Source organism: Peromyscus californicus, unplaced genomic scaffold (genome assembly GCF_007827085.1).
Source record: "Peromyscus californicus insignis strain IS unplaced genomic scaffold, ASM782708v3 Scaffold_9__1_contigs__length_137607984, whole genome shotgun sequence".
Classification (NCBI taxonomy): domain Eukaryota; kingdom Metazoa; phylum Chordata; class Mammalia; order Rodentia; family Cricetidae; genus Peromyscus; species Peromyscus californicus.
Genome location: NW_026294617.1, coordinates 81,242,943 through 81,255,972, shown reverse-complemented (window position 1 = coordinate 81,255,972; position 13,030 = coordinate 81,242,943). Strand labels below are relative to the sequence as shown.

Genomic DNA, 13,030 nt, shown 5'->3' with positions numbered 1-13,030 from the left:
TCTCTCTCTCTCTCTCTCTCTTTCTTTCTTTCTTTCTTTTCGGTAGAACTAAACAGTGTCCCAGAAAACAAATACTAAATGTCTGAGTTCCAGGCCTAAAGCTAAAGAAAGAAATCTCTGGCCTCCGTGGGTACCTGCAGTGACAGGCACATGCTCTCCACACACATGCATATACTTTAAAATACATCTTTTTAAAAGTCAATAAGAAAAGAAAGATAACCCTCTAGAGAAATAAAAAAGAGAGGTGGAAACGGCTGATACAAATATGAAGTACCATTTTTTAAAAAAAAGCTGAAGGAGTTACAGCACCTCTATGTGACAAAGATGGCTGACTTGGTGTTCAGATAACAGACTATTGTCCTTCTAAGAAAGTAGCCAGGCCTGGTGGTGCATCCCTGTAACCCAGCACTCAGAAGGTAGAGGCAGGAGGATCAGGAGTTCAAGCCAGCCTGGGCTGCACAGCAAGATGCTGACTCCAAAAAGGCCAATGGCCGGCTACTGAGGCCTTTCTTGGTGGATTCTGAGCAGAGGCTCAGTGTCTTGTCTACCTAGGGCAAAAAAAGATTTTTATCTTAATTGCATGTCTGTGGATTTTTGTTAAGTGTTCTTGGTGGTTGACTGTAATGGCACTGTTACACCCAAGGGATATACATAGGTCGTCCTTTAGTCCTGGGGCTGCAACAGTTGGCCGGAATGCTGTTCTCCCGAAGGCCCTTTTGCATCTTATAATCTAGACAAAGGACCGAGCAGGAGAAGGGGCTTTGCAGTCTGGGCTCTTGCCTTCTTTCCCCAGCCCATAGCATTGATTTGTTGGGTTTGCATCAATCCCGAGTAAAGGCAGATGGGGAATCACAGCAGGATAGAGCCAGTCAGAGGGCCTCCTGCCTGAGGCCATAAAGAACCCTCATCCCCATCTCCCCCTTCTTCTTTCCTGCCTCTCCCTTCAGCCCAGAGTTGAGCTGCCAGAGCTCCTTGAGAGGGAGGACAGTTCCTTCTCTGAAGAGATCAAGCCCCCAGGCACCTTGGCTACCAAGACCCAGGCTCTGCCAGGAAAGCTGCCTCTTTCCTGCTAACTCAGAAGTGTGACCTTTTTCTCAGCTTGTGTGTTCAGGATGAAGGAAAATGCCAAACTTCTTATACCTGCAGACTTTCTCCACTGCCCAGAAGGGACATGAAGATCAGGGCCAGAGATCTAAGCTGCATCTTCTCCGCCTGTCTCAGGGACACTGCCAGCTAACACCAAACCGTCCTGAAGTCAAACTTCCGGGAAGCCATCTTCCCAACACACCTGCCCACGAGGCCAACCCCGGCCAGCCGGCTTAGGCCTCAGCCTCCTCCTTTTCCTGAGTTTCCCTGGAGCTCCTTTTCCCAGCTGTGACTCTGAACCTTGTAATGATGTGTAGACACCGTGGGTATTCAAAGACTCTGTGTGGATGTGCAGCTACTATAAAGATTTTCAATTGGAAATATTAAAAATTTATCCAAATATCTGAAGGGGAAGAGATCTAAGGATATAGATATAGATACACACACAGAGATACAGATAAACACACATACACACACATATATATAAAACACATGAATCTTAAAACACATTTTAAAATAAAACAAGACAGATGGGAAATAATGGTGTTATATTTTAATTTTAAAAATAAAAATTTACACTAGAAAGGGAGGGTATTTTGGGGTCAGGTAGAAATGTGGTAAAAGAGAAACTCCCAGGAATCTACAAGGATGACCCCAGCTAAAACTCCCACAGACAGTGGATATGTAGCCTGAACCGGCCTTCTCCTGTGGTCAGATTGGTAACTACCCCAATTGTCATCAGAGAGCCCCATCCAGTAACTGATGGAAACAGATGCAGAGACCCACAGCCAAACATTAGACCGAACTCGGGGAAATCCCATGAAAGAAGGGGAGGAAGGATTGTAGGAGCCAGAGAGGTCAAGGTCATCACAAGAAAACCCACAGAATCCACTAACCAGGCTCATAGGAACACACAGAGTCTGAACCAACAACCAGGGAGCATGCATGGGACCGACCTAGGCACTCTACATATATGTGACAGTTTTGTAGCTTGGTCTACTTACAGGACTCCTAACAGTGGGAGCAGGGGCTTCCCTAACACGTTGGCTGCCTCTTGGGAACCTATTCCTCATACTGGATTGCCTTGCCCAGCTTTGATACAAGGGGAAGGCTCAGTCTTACCACAATGATATGCCATGCTGTGTTGATACCCATGGGAGGCCTGCCCCTTTCTGCATAGAAACAGGAGGAATAGATTGGGGGGAGGAGGCAGAGGGAAGGTGGGGAGAGGGGATGGGAGGAGAGAAGGGAGGGGAAATTCCAGTCAGGATGTGAAAGAAAGGAAGGAAAGAAGAAAGAAAGAGAAGAAAAAAGAAAAATTTAAAAAGGAGATAGGCTAGGATATTTTGCTCAGTGGCAGAACACTTGTTTAGCATACATTAGGCCCCAGTTTCTATTCCTAATTCTGTGAAAATCAATCAATATTTCTTTCTATATGAAGATACATGACAATAAATACAATCTTATGTGTCCCAAAATAAAACTAACACTGCCTACATAGATTAAAAAACTATAAATTTTTTAAAAAGCCTGTGGTTATCATCAGTGTAATGGTGATAGGTAACTGTGTAGGGAGAGATTATGATTAGAAAGGAATGCTGGCATATTTGCATTTCCTGCCTTGGATAATGCACTCTATAATTATTGATTTTTATGTAATTTATATTTTATGTATTTTTCTATATTTAATAATTAAGAAGTTTATTTCTGTATGTTCACCTTCTCTCTCTCTCTCTCTCTCTCTATATATATATATATATATATATATATATATATATATAAAATAGATATAATAGATAGATAAATAGATGATAGATGGATGGATGGATAGACAGACAGACAGACAGTTGCACTGCCTGGGATTGAACTCACAGCCTTGCACATGTTAGGCAAGCATCCTACCACTGAGTTGTACTTCTAGCCTTAGTGATACTTCCTCTTTTTTTTCTCTTTTCTTGTGTTTTCTTGGTTTGAAACTCAGTTTCTCGTAGCGTAGGCTGGCTTCAAACTCATTATGTAGCTAAGGCTGCTTTGACCTTCTGATCAGGTATATACCACTATGCGCAGCTCCTATTCAAAAGATTCCAGAAGAATCCTGTCTCTACTAACTCTGGTTTTGAAATTGTGGCAGCAACATGAAAGAAAAAAGTAAAATTGATCGTTAATAAATGCACATATTCACATGCACTGTTTGATAAGTCAATGAAAGTTTAGCTTCCATAGCTTTTCAGCATATGGTAAGTGGATAAAATAATGAGTTTCAGTATGGCATCTCAGAATAAATGTTTTATTGTATTATGTATTTACTCTGTGTGCATATGTGTGTGATCATGCACATGCTTCTGTGTGTGTGCAGGCCATAAGACACCTGGTGAGGTCACTGCTCTCCTTTCCCCATGTGAGTCACATGAACTAAACCTAGGTCTTCAGGCTGGCAGCAGGTACATGACCTGCTGAACCATCTCACAGGCCGGGTTTCATGATGGTGTTTTCATACATCAATATAATGAACTTTGAGCACGTGCACCCCATACCCTCTTTTCGTAACACAAATTTCTTTTTTTTTTTTCTGAGACAGGGTTTCTCTGTGTAGCTTTGCACCTTGTAGACCAGGCTGTAGACCAGGCTGGCCTCGAACTCACAAAGATCTGCCTGGCTCTACATCTCATGTGCTGGGATTAAAGGCATGTGTCACCACCGTCCGGCTGTAACACGAATTTCTAAATGGTCTTATTAATAAAAAAAACCCGGAGCCAGGTATTGGAGTGAAAGCTGGAAAATCAGAGAGACAGAACAAGCCACAGCTAACCTCATCTCACCAACTTCTCAGCCAATCCTGTTTCCTCAGACTGGAAGCCTGAGTCCTCATCCAAATGAATCTCAGCTGAATTGCTGCTAAAAAGCTAAAAGTTTAAAAGCCTCTAGTTCCTGGTCCTCACACCTTTTACCTTTCTGCTTCCTGCCATCACTTCCTGGGATTAAAGGTGTGTGTCTTTCCCAAGCAAGACGAGAAATCTCAAGTCGTGGGATTAAAGGTGTGTGTCACCATGCCTGGCTGTTTCCAGTGTGGCCTTGAACTCACAGAGATCCAGACAGATCCCTGCCTCCTGAATGATAGGATTAAAGGTTTGTGCTACCATTGCCTGACTTCTATGTTTACTATAGTGTCTGGCTTTTTCCTCTGATCTCCCGGCAAGCTTTATTTATTAGAGCATGAATAAAACATCACCACATCTTTTACTACCTATTAGTCCCCCTTCTACTTTGCTAATTTTTCTAGATTCCTGAGGAGATGTGAACAAATGTCTACTCATCCCAGATAGGGAAGTCACAATAGACCAGAGTAAGGAGACCACCAAAGTCCAACTTAGTGAACAATGAGTTTTGACAGGAGCGTGGGTGAGAGAATTTACAGAGAATTTACAGGAGCAGAAATGACTCACAGACAGGTGCATCACCAAAGCCCACCCCTACATGGATGACAGACAACTCATGAAAGCTGGGAACCTGGAACTCACACACACCCTGCTCATCAGGTTGGAGAGTGTCCTTTCTAGGTAGCTCAGTGGGTCTGAGCCTCTTTTATTTATTTATTTTTTAATAATTTGTTTCATTTTATTTTACATGCATTAGTGTGAGGGTGTCAGATTCCCTTCCTTGGAACTAAGTTACAGACAGGTGTGAGCTGTCATGTAGGTGCTGGGAATTGAACCCCGTTCCTCTGGAAGGGCAGCCAGTGCTCTTAACCGCTGAACCGTCTCTCCAGCCCCCTGAGCCTCTTTTAAGCAATTCAGCTTGTCTGAGACTGTCTCTCAGTAGGCCTTACTGTCTATATATGCTTGAGAAGAGAGGGGCCTAGTGAATCTGGTCAATTTCAGGGACTACCTGAAGCTATAAAGTTGTTCATTTCCTGAGCCTAAGGAGCTTCCCTGCAGGATGGAATGTTTCACCTCCCCTTAGAACATTGGTTCTTAACACTCCTAATGCTGCAACCCTTTAATACAGTTCCTCATGTTGTGGTGACCTCCAACCATAAAATTATTTTCATTGCTACTTCATAACTCTAATTTTGCTAGTTATGAGTCATGATGTAAATAAGTATCTGTGTCTTCCAATGGTCTTAAGTGACCCCTGTGAAAGGGTCGTTGACCTCCCCAAAGGGGTCGTGATCCACAGATTAAGAACCACTGCCTTAGAACATCCTGTTGCTTTACCTTCCTATAAACATCCTGTGTCTTAACCAGCTCCCACGTGTGTATGTATATGTGTGTGGCAAGGAGATGGCTTAGTGGATGAAGATGTTTGCTGCCAAGCCTGAAAACCAGAGTTCAGTCTTTGGAGACCCACAAGAGGGAAGGGAGGAATTGGTTCCCACAAGTTTTCCTCTGACTTTCATACACTCTATGGCATGGCACACACACACACACACACACACACACACACACACACACACACACATTTATTAAAGATATAATATATCATGAAATAAAATAATGTACTCGATGTACACCATTCTGTTTATTGAAAACAGAAACCTGAGGGCTGGAGAGATGGTTCAGTGTTTAAGAGCACTGACTGCTCTTCCAGAGGATCTAAGTTCAATTCCCAGCACCCACATGGCAGCTCACAACTGTCTGTAACTCCAGTTTCAGGGGATCTGACACTCTCAAAAGAGATACATGCAGGCAAAACACCAATGCACATAAAATAAAAATAAATAAATTATTTAAAAAAGAAACTTGGGAGGCAGAGGCAGGCAGATCTCTGTGAGTTCGAGGCCAGCCTGGGCTACAGAGTTCCAGGAAAGGCACAAAGCTACACAGAAGAACCCTGTCTCAAAAAAAAAAAAAAAAAAAAAAGAAAGAAAGAAAGAAAGAAAGAAAAAGCCAGGTGGTGGTGGCACACACCTTTAATCCTAGCATTTGGGAGGCAGAGGCAGTTGGATCTCAGTGAGTTTAAGGCCAGCCTGGTCTATAAAGCAAGTTACAGGACAGCCAGGGCTATACAGAGAAACCTTGTCTGGAAAAGCCAAAAAAAAAAAAAAAAAGGAAAATAGAAACCTTACTGTAGAGACAAAAAAGTCAAAAAGCAAAAGCAAAATGTCCACTCCCCAGCAGTTGGACCCTGACTGCTCAGAGCTTGGTTCGGTGACTTGTGATGCCTTCAGCTGACAGCCAGAGCCTAACTCACAATGGCCTCCACCTCCTGTTAGAGCCTAACTCATCATGGCCTCTGCCTCCTGTTAGAGCCTAATGCATGATGGCCTCCTCCTCCTGTAATGCTTTCCTTGCTGTGATAGAGACCATGAGCATGACAACTTATAGAAGGGAGTTTATCCTTACAGTTCCACAGGGCGGCAGTCCATAACAGCGGGAACAGACTGGAAGCAGGTGGTGTACCTGTGTCACGAAACCCTCAGAGACCACCAAGGAGCCTGTTTCTGACCCAAGCACACAAGGGTCTTTTTATTGTCAGGTTCGAACCCGGACCACTGCCCTATACTCCAACATAGCGGATGCCTTGACGTTTTGGGATTGGGTAGAGATATGGGGCAAGGAGATTTTTTGAAACTATTGGTTAAACTTTCCATGTGAAACTACATCCTGCTGACAGGATGTCTGGCTATCTGCAAGGGCCATAAATCGATGACAGGATGTCTGCAGGAACATCTGGATCTTGTTAAACTTTACTGTCCTGTTTCTTAATTGGCTGCCTCTAGGGTATCCATTTGGATTTTGTTGTCAAGGTACATTCCTGAAGTTCTTCCTGGAACTGAGTATAGCCCCCAGTCACCAGATGGTCCAAGATGGTGGCCTTTCCCTAAGATGGAGTCTGTAAAGTCAAGTCTAGGCCTTCGTATTGCCTTCACAGTGGCAGGCATGGTAACAAGAACTGGAAGCTGAGAGCTCACATCTTAAACCCCAAGAACCAACCAGAGAGAGAGAGTTGGAAACAGCACAAGTCAATTAACCTCAAAGGCCGACCTCAGTGACATACTTCCTCCAGCAAGGCTGTGCACCACCTAAGCCTCCCCAGTGTCACCACTGGGGACCAGGACTTCAAAGACCTAAGGCTATGGGGGAAATTTTTCATTCAAACCATGACAACACTTTACCCCAAGTGGCCAGTGTCATGAAAAACAAATAGTGTTAGAAAAATTGCGACTGCTAGGTAGTGGTGGAACATGCCCTTAATCCCAGCACTCCAGAGGCAGAAGCAGGCAAATCTCTGAGATCCAGGACAGCCTGGTCTATAGAGTGAGTTAAAAGATAGCCAGAACTACAGGGAGAAACCTTGTTTCAAAAAAAAGGAAGGAAGGAAGGAAGGAAGGAAGGAAGGAAGGAAGGAAGGAAGGAAGGAAAAGATTTTGATCTAACAAGATAATAAGCTGTCCATCTCTTAAGTACTTAAAGATGAATGGCCCGCAGACAAGTGGTCCATGAGATAAGATTAAGTTACTTCTCTCAACTGATATAAAAGGAGGACCTCGTTCCCACTCAGGCACGTGACTCTCTTTCTCGGGGAGCTCTCCACTTTCTGTGCACTGTGTGTATTTTTATTAAAACATATATCTCATGTATGAGGCCTGTCTGCCACAGCCGATGTCTTCAGGCCGCCCGAGGGGGCAACTCCTCTCCCAGCATCAAAGGCATCAAGAATCTAGACAGCATGGGCATCAAGGTGACGGTGACCAGCTTAACAAGGTCATCAGTGAGCTAAATGGAAAAACATTGAGGATGTCATCGCCCAGGGTGTTGGCAAGCTCACCAGTGTGCCTGCTGGCAGGGCCATGGCTGTTTTTGCTGCCCCTGGCTCTGCAGCTCCTGCCCCTGGCTCTGCCCCTGCTGCTGTAGAGGAGAAGCCTGAGAAGTCAGGTGATGACGTGGGATTTGGCTTGTTTGATTAAATTCCTGCTCCCATGCAAATAAAGCCTTTTTATGTATCTGGGGGGAAAAAAAGAAAACATACATCTCTTTAATTCCACTCCTTGGTCTCATCATTCCTGCTGCAACGCTTATCAAACATGAAAACCATGATAAGCTGATGCCGTAATGATTGTTCTATACAATTGGTTCTTTACAAATGAGTCCCATATCTTTGCTTTGTAAGTTGAGAATATAATTATGCATTTCTACACATTTTATAAATTCAATTTATGCAGATTTGGAAACATTGTATTTTTCTGTGGAAACTGTATAAATATCCAGAATTTTATTCTGGTAAATTTGAGAAGCTTGCATATACTTTAAGTCCAAGTTGCTTAATTTTTTGTTTGTTTGTTTGTTTTGTTTTTTGAGACAGGGTTTCTCTGTGTAGTTTTGGTGCCTCTCCTGGATCTCGCTCTGTAGACCAGGCTGGCCTTGAACTCACAGAGATCTGCCTGGCCCTGCCTCCCGAGTGCTGGGATTAAAAGCATGCGCCACCACCCCCCGGCTCCAAGTTGCTTAATTTTAAGTAAGAGAAAATATTGTGTATTTTGTGGTTTGCTTCCATAACATGATATAAATTCTCTTGGCAACAAACATTAGTTATAAAATGTTCTAACAAACCCTGGAATACTGGTATCTCTTCAGTGGTAGGGAAATAAAGGCTGATCATGTAACCATATTGGCAGGACTCTAGGAGACCCTCATGCCATCCTGGTAGCTACCAGACTATTGAAACAATGGGTCCCAAGAAATTCCACAGAAATCTCGAGCAAGGAGGAAAAAGCAAAGAGATTTCACACAGTTCTGACAACCAATGGTGGGTAGGCCTATACCTTGACCAGCCTGCTTAATCATACACAGTTCTTCCCCTTGCTTTGAACCTAAACCTGATGTCAGAACCCTAAAAATGGACTGGGCCTATAACTGGATTGGCACCCAACATGGGGCCTGAATTTCTACATAGGACCTGAGAAAGCAGAAAAAGAAACAAACAAACAACAACAAAAATGGATACGGCTCCTTTAAGAGGCACTGCTGTGCAGCAGAGCACTTGAGCAGCCAGCTGGCTAAGTAGAAACAACAAGCTAAGTAAAAAACGCCTGCCACCATGCAGGCACCAACTTCCGAGAGCTGGGGTGGTAAAAGGCAGCTCTCAGTTAAAAGCAGCCCTCAGCCAGGCCTGAGGGCTTATGGCTGGGCTCTCAGGGACTAAAGAGGGGGCAGAGCCACCCACCACAGCCACACTGTGGAAGGACTAGCTGCTGCTTAGCAGTGTAATTTTTGGCTCATGAGATCAGAAAACGCTACAGGCGCACAGTAAAACAGGTCCAGACCAAAAAACCTTGAAACAGGTTACAGTGCTTAAGGAAGAAAAGAAAATGGGTATAGATAGTCAGAGGGAAAATTCAATAGTTTAAAAATAATTAAGTAAATGCTTTAAAGAAAGAATAAAATAATACAAAAAGAATAAATCACGTAAAGATACACGGGGAGTCTGGATCCTGTTTGGTGCTCTGTTGGCTTTGAATTTTTTGAATGCTGATGAGTGAATGACAGCTGCTGAGAGACATGGGATTGTAAAAGGGATTGCTGAATTAAACCAGCCTAGATACTTTAGGGAAGTCTTAATTTTAAAATGGAATTCAGAAAGTGTATTGCATTGGGGGAGAGTTTTTGCTTTTGTTTCCACAGGAAATGAAAGGCTGTGGATTCCTTCAAAATTAATAGAGGCCAGATTTGATTGGGGGAGACCCCCTGAAAATCTTGACTACACACATAAAGAAATAAACCTAGAAAAACTACAAGACAGATGATGTATATGCTGATCCATTGACATGGGAATGGCTCTGAGACTGGATGAGGCATGATAAATCTTGTTGGTTACAGAGTCCTCATGACTTATTATTACATGCCATCCTTTCATATGGTATGGATAGAGGGTTGGTTATACAGGGCAAACAAACTTATAAAGTTGACAGATGGCTTTTGCCTGTCAAACATAAAACAAAAGAAAAGTATCTTTGACTGGGTTTGTGTACAATGCACAGTTCATACGTGTGTTAATGCAGATATGTATGTACCTTTGTGTGTTTTCAGAGCAAGGGGATCAGATACCAATGAAAATGGGTGCCCATGTAATCCAGTCTTTCAGAGTACCTCTGTTGAAGTTTTTGCTGAGTTGTACATTCAGAACAACTTCAAGGCTGCTGGCTGAGGTGGTCCAGCCTCACCGACCATGCTAGCCAGGACTTCAGAAAAGCCTTGTACTTTCCCATTACACAGAGAGGGGACAACAAATGTTATAGCTGGTTTTCTTAGGACTTGACCATTGTCACAATTTTCTAAGGGTCCCCTGGGGATGTCATTGCCCCCAGACAACAGGAAGCAGTCTAGAGAACACAATGCCCACATTCCCAAGAGATGGGATGGGTGGCTTTTAGTCATTTGGTGAATTATGGATGTTTGTCATCATTTAGTGGGGATATAGGAATATAGGATAAAAAGACAGCTCTTCATCTCAAATATTTTACATTGGTATGGATTTTTATATATTGATACAAATTTAAGGTTATTTTTAATATCCCATATATGTTTCTACTCTTGTTAAAGGCATTGTACCTTTGCAGCTCATTTAAAAATGTAATGTAATGTTCTAGTCCTTCAAAGCTATTATTACAAACTGTTTAGGATGATTAAAAATGCAGATTAGTAGTCAATCATCTCTAACAATCAAACTTGTAGTCATGTTACGTATGTTTTCAAGGTTAAACAGATATGTTTTAGATAATTAGGTGATCTTCAAACACTTCAGAGACCTACAGAATAAAGCACTTAAGATGTTTAATAACCTAAGGCTTTTTATGACAGTGAGACATGTCTGCTCCTGGAAGCACCAATTTACTTCATAAAAGGATGATGGGCATTGAAGGACCTCCATATGGAGTTTGCTTTCATTGTGGTGGGGCTAGCCATTTGGGCAAGAGACTACACTTGCCTTGACTACTGACAGTGTACTATACAAACTGGACAAGCAGGACACAAAGGAAAAAGACTGCCAAACCTTGCCAAGACAAGTTGTGACAGTCCTTAAAAATTCCTGCTTCATAGGAAAGTCTATCAGATATGCTGGGCCTACAGGCCAAAGATGGATGCTCAATGTCGAGGAGGAACTTGGAGTGACTGTCCAGGCATCCAGCTGCTTCTGTCATTTCTATAGTTTTGGAAGTTGCTTACTTCCAAACTTCCAAACACTTTCTGTTTACTCAGGTAATATTATATCCTTCTCAGATCTTTGATGGATTTGAAGAGGAGAGAGTTATAGTTTACCTTGTTACCAAATTCAAAAAAGAAACTTACATAAGAGATATAAAGTGCATAAGGTTAAGAAACATAATAGCTTAAATTGTTTATCTAAGAAAATGTCTTGAGGTCTAAAAAGATAATTCTGGGTAATACAAGTTAGGATAGAAAGTAAATTAGGTATACAACTTTAGACTCACCAAGATAGGATAGATAATGGAGTATTTTCTCTGAATCTGCCAAATGCAAATGGACTGGATTTTTTTTTTTTTTTTCAGAGCTGAGGACCAAACCCAGGGCCTTGCACTTGGTAGGCAAGCGTTCTACCACTGAGCTAAATCCCCAACCCCTGGATATTTTTTAAATGTTATTCTTACTTGATAATAGTTCTTTTTGTATATACTCTTACTATGTTAAAGCTAAAACCTTTCTTTTTATTTAGGCATTAAGAGGGAAATATTGCAGAATATTTGTTTAACTATGTAAAGATGTGTAGCAATTGTTTAATTATGTAAAGATGTATTGCTGTTTTACCTGGCCTGCCTAAGGCACCTGACTGGCTTAATAAAAAGGTGAATGGCCAATAGTGAGGGAGGAGGTACAGGCGCGACTCCCAGGCAGGAGAATAAGTAGGAGGAAGAATTTAGGCTTGGGGAAAGAAAGAGAAAGGGATACCAGGGAGACGACAGGGGAGAGCCAGACAGACACAGAGGAAGCAAGAAAGTAGGACATACAGAATGAAAGAAATGAAAAAGCCTTGAGGCAAAACATAGATGAATAGGAACAGATTAAATTCAGTTCAAAGAGCTAGTGGGACAAGCCTAAGCTAAGGGCAAACATTCACAATTAATTATAAGTCTCTGTGTCTTTATTTGGGAGCTGGTTGACAGCCCAAAGAAAATTCCAACTACACTGGGCCCTGTCTTAAAAAACAAAAACAAAAGCAAACAAACAAACAAAAAAAACTTTGGGTGAAAAATACCTAGTAAAACTATTGTTTGTTTGTTTTGTTTGTTTGTTGTTGTTTTTTTTGGGGGGGGGGGTTTTTCGAGACAGGGTTTCTCTGTGTAGTTTTGCACCTTTTCCTGGAACTCACTTGGTAGCCCAGGCTGGCCTCGAACTCACAGAGATTCGCCTGGCTCTGCCTCCCGAGTGCTGGGATTAAAGGCGTGCGCCACCACCACCCGGCTGTTTGTTTGTTTTTAATGCCTTTATGTAAAGATCACATTAGGAGGGTAGTCTTCATACCTATTAGCTTATTTTGAGAAAAGCCTCAACATGCAGATCAGAGGTGGGATTCAAAGCTGACCGTGAAGGAAGGGTCCATCCTTAATGGCATCCAGAACTGCTGACGCCTGCTAGCTACCTAACAATACGAAGAGACACTTTCTCAAAAAATAAAAACGAAAGTATTATATTAGGGCGGTCTTGAACTTGCGATCCTTCTGCCTCAGTGTCCTGCCTTCTGGCATGACTGGTCATTCGTATTATTAAATGTCTCTGGTGTTAGGCTGGGGATGTACCTCAGCTGCTAGAGTGCTTGCCTAGTGTGCACGAACAGGCCTTGGAGTCCATCACCAGTACCACACAAAACAGTGTGGTGGCACAGGCCTGTAATCCCAGCACTTGGGAGGTGGAAGCAGAGGACCTGCAGTTCAAGGTCATCCTCTAGTACCTAGAGAATTTGGACCTGTCCTGGAATAGAGACCGTGTCT

General features: G+C 42.7%; 1 pseudogene; it reads left to right on the top strand.

Moving 5' to 3' along the window:
• The first annotated feature begins 7,665 nt into the window (after positions 1–7,665).
• Positions 7,666–7,993, top strand: LOC128106746 (60S acidic ribosomal protein P2-like; annotated as a pseudogene).
• The last annotated feature ends 5,037 nt before the right edge of the window (positions 7,994–13,030 follow it).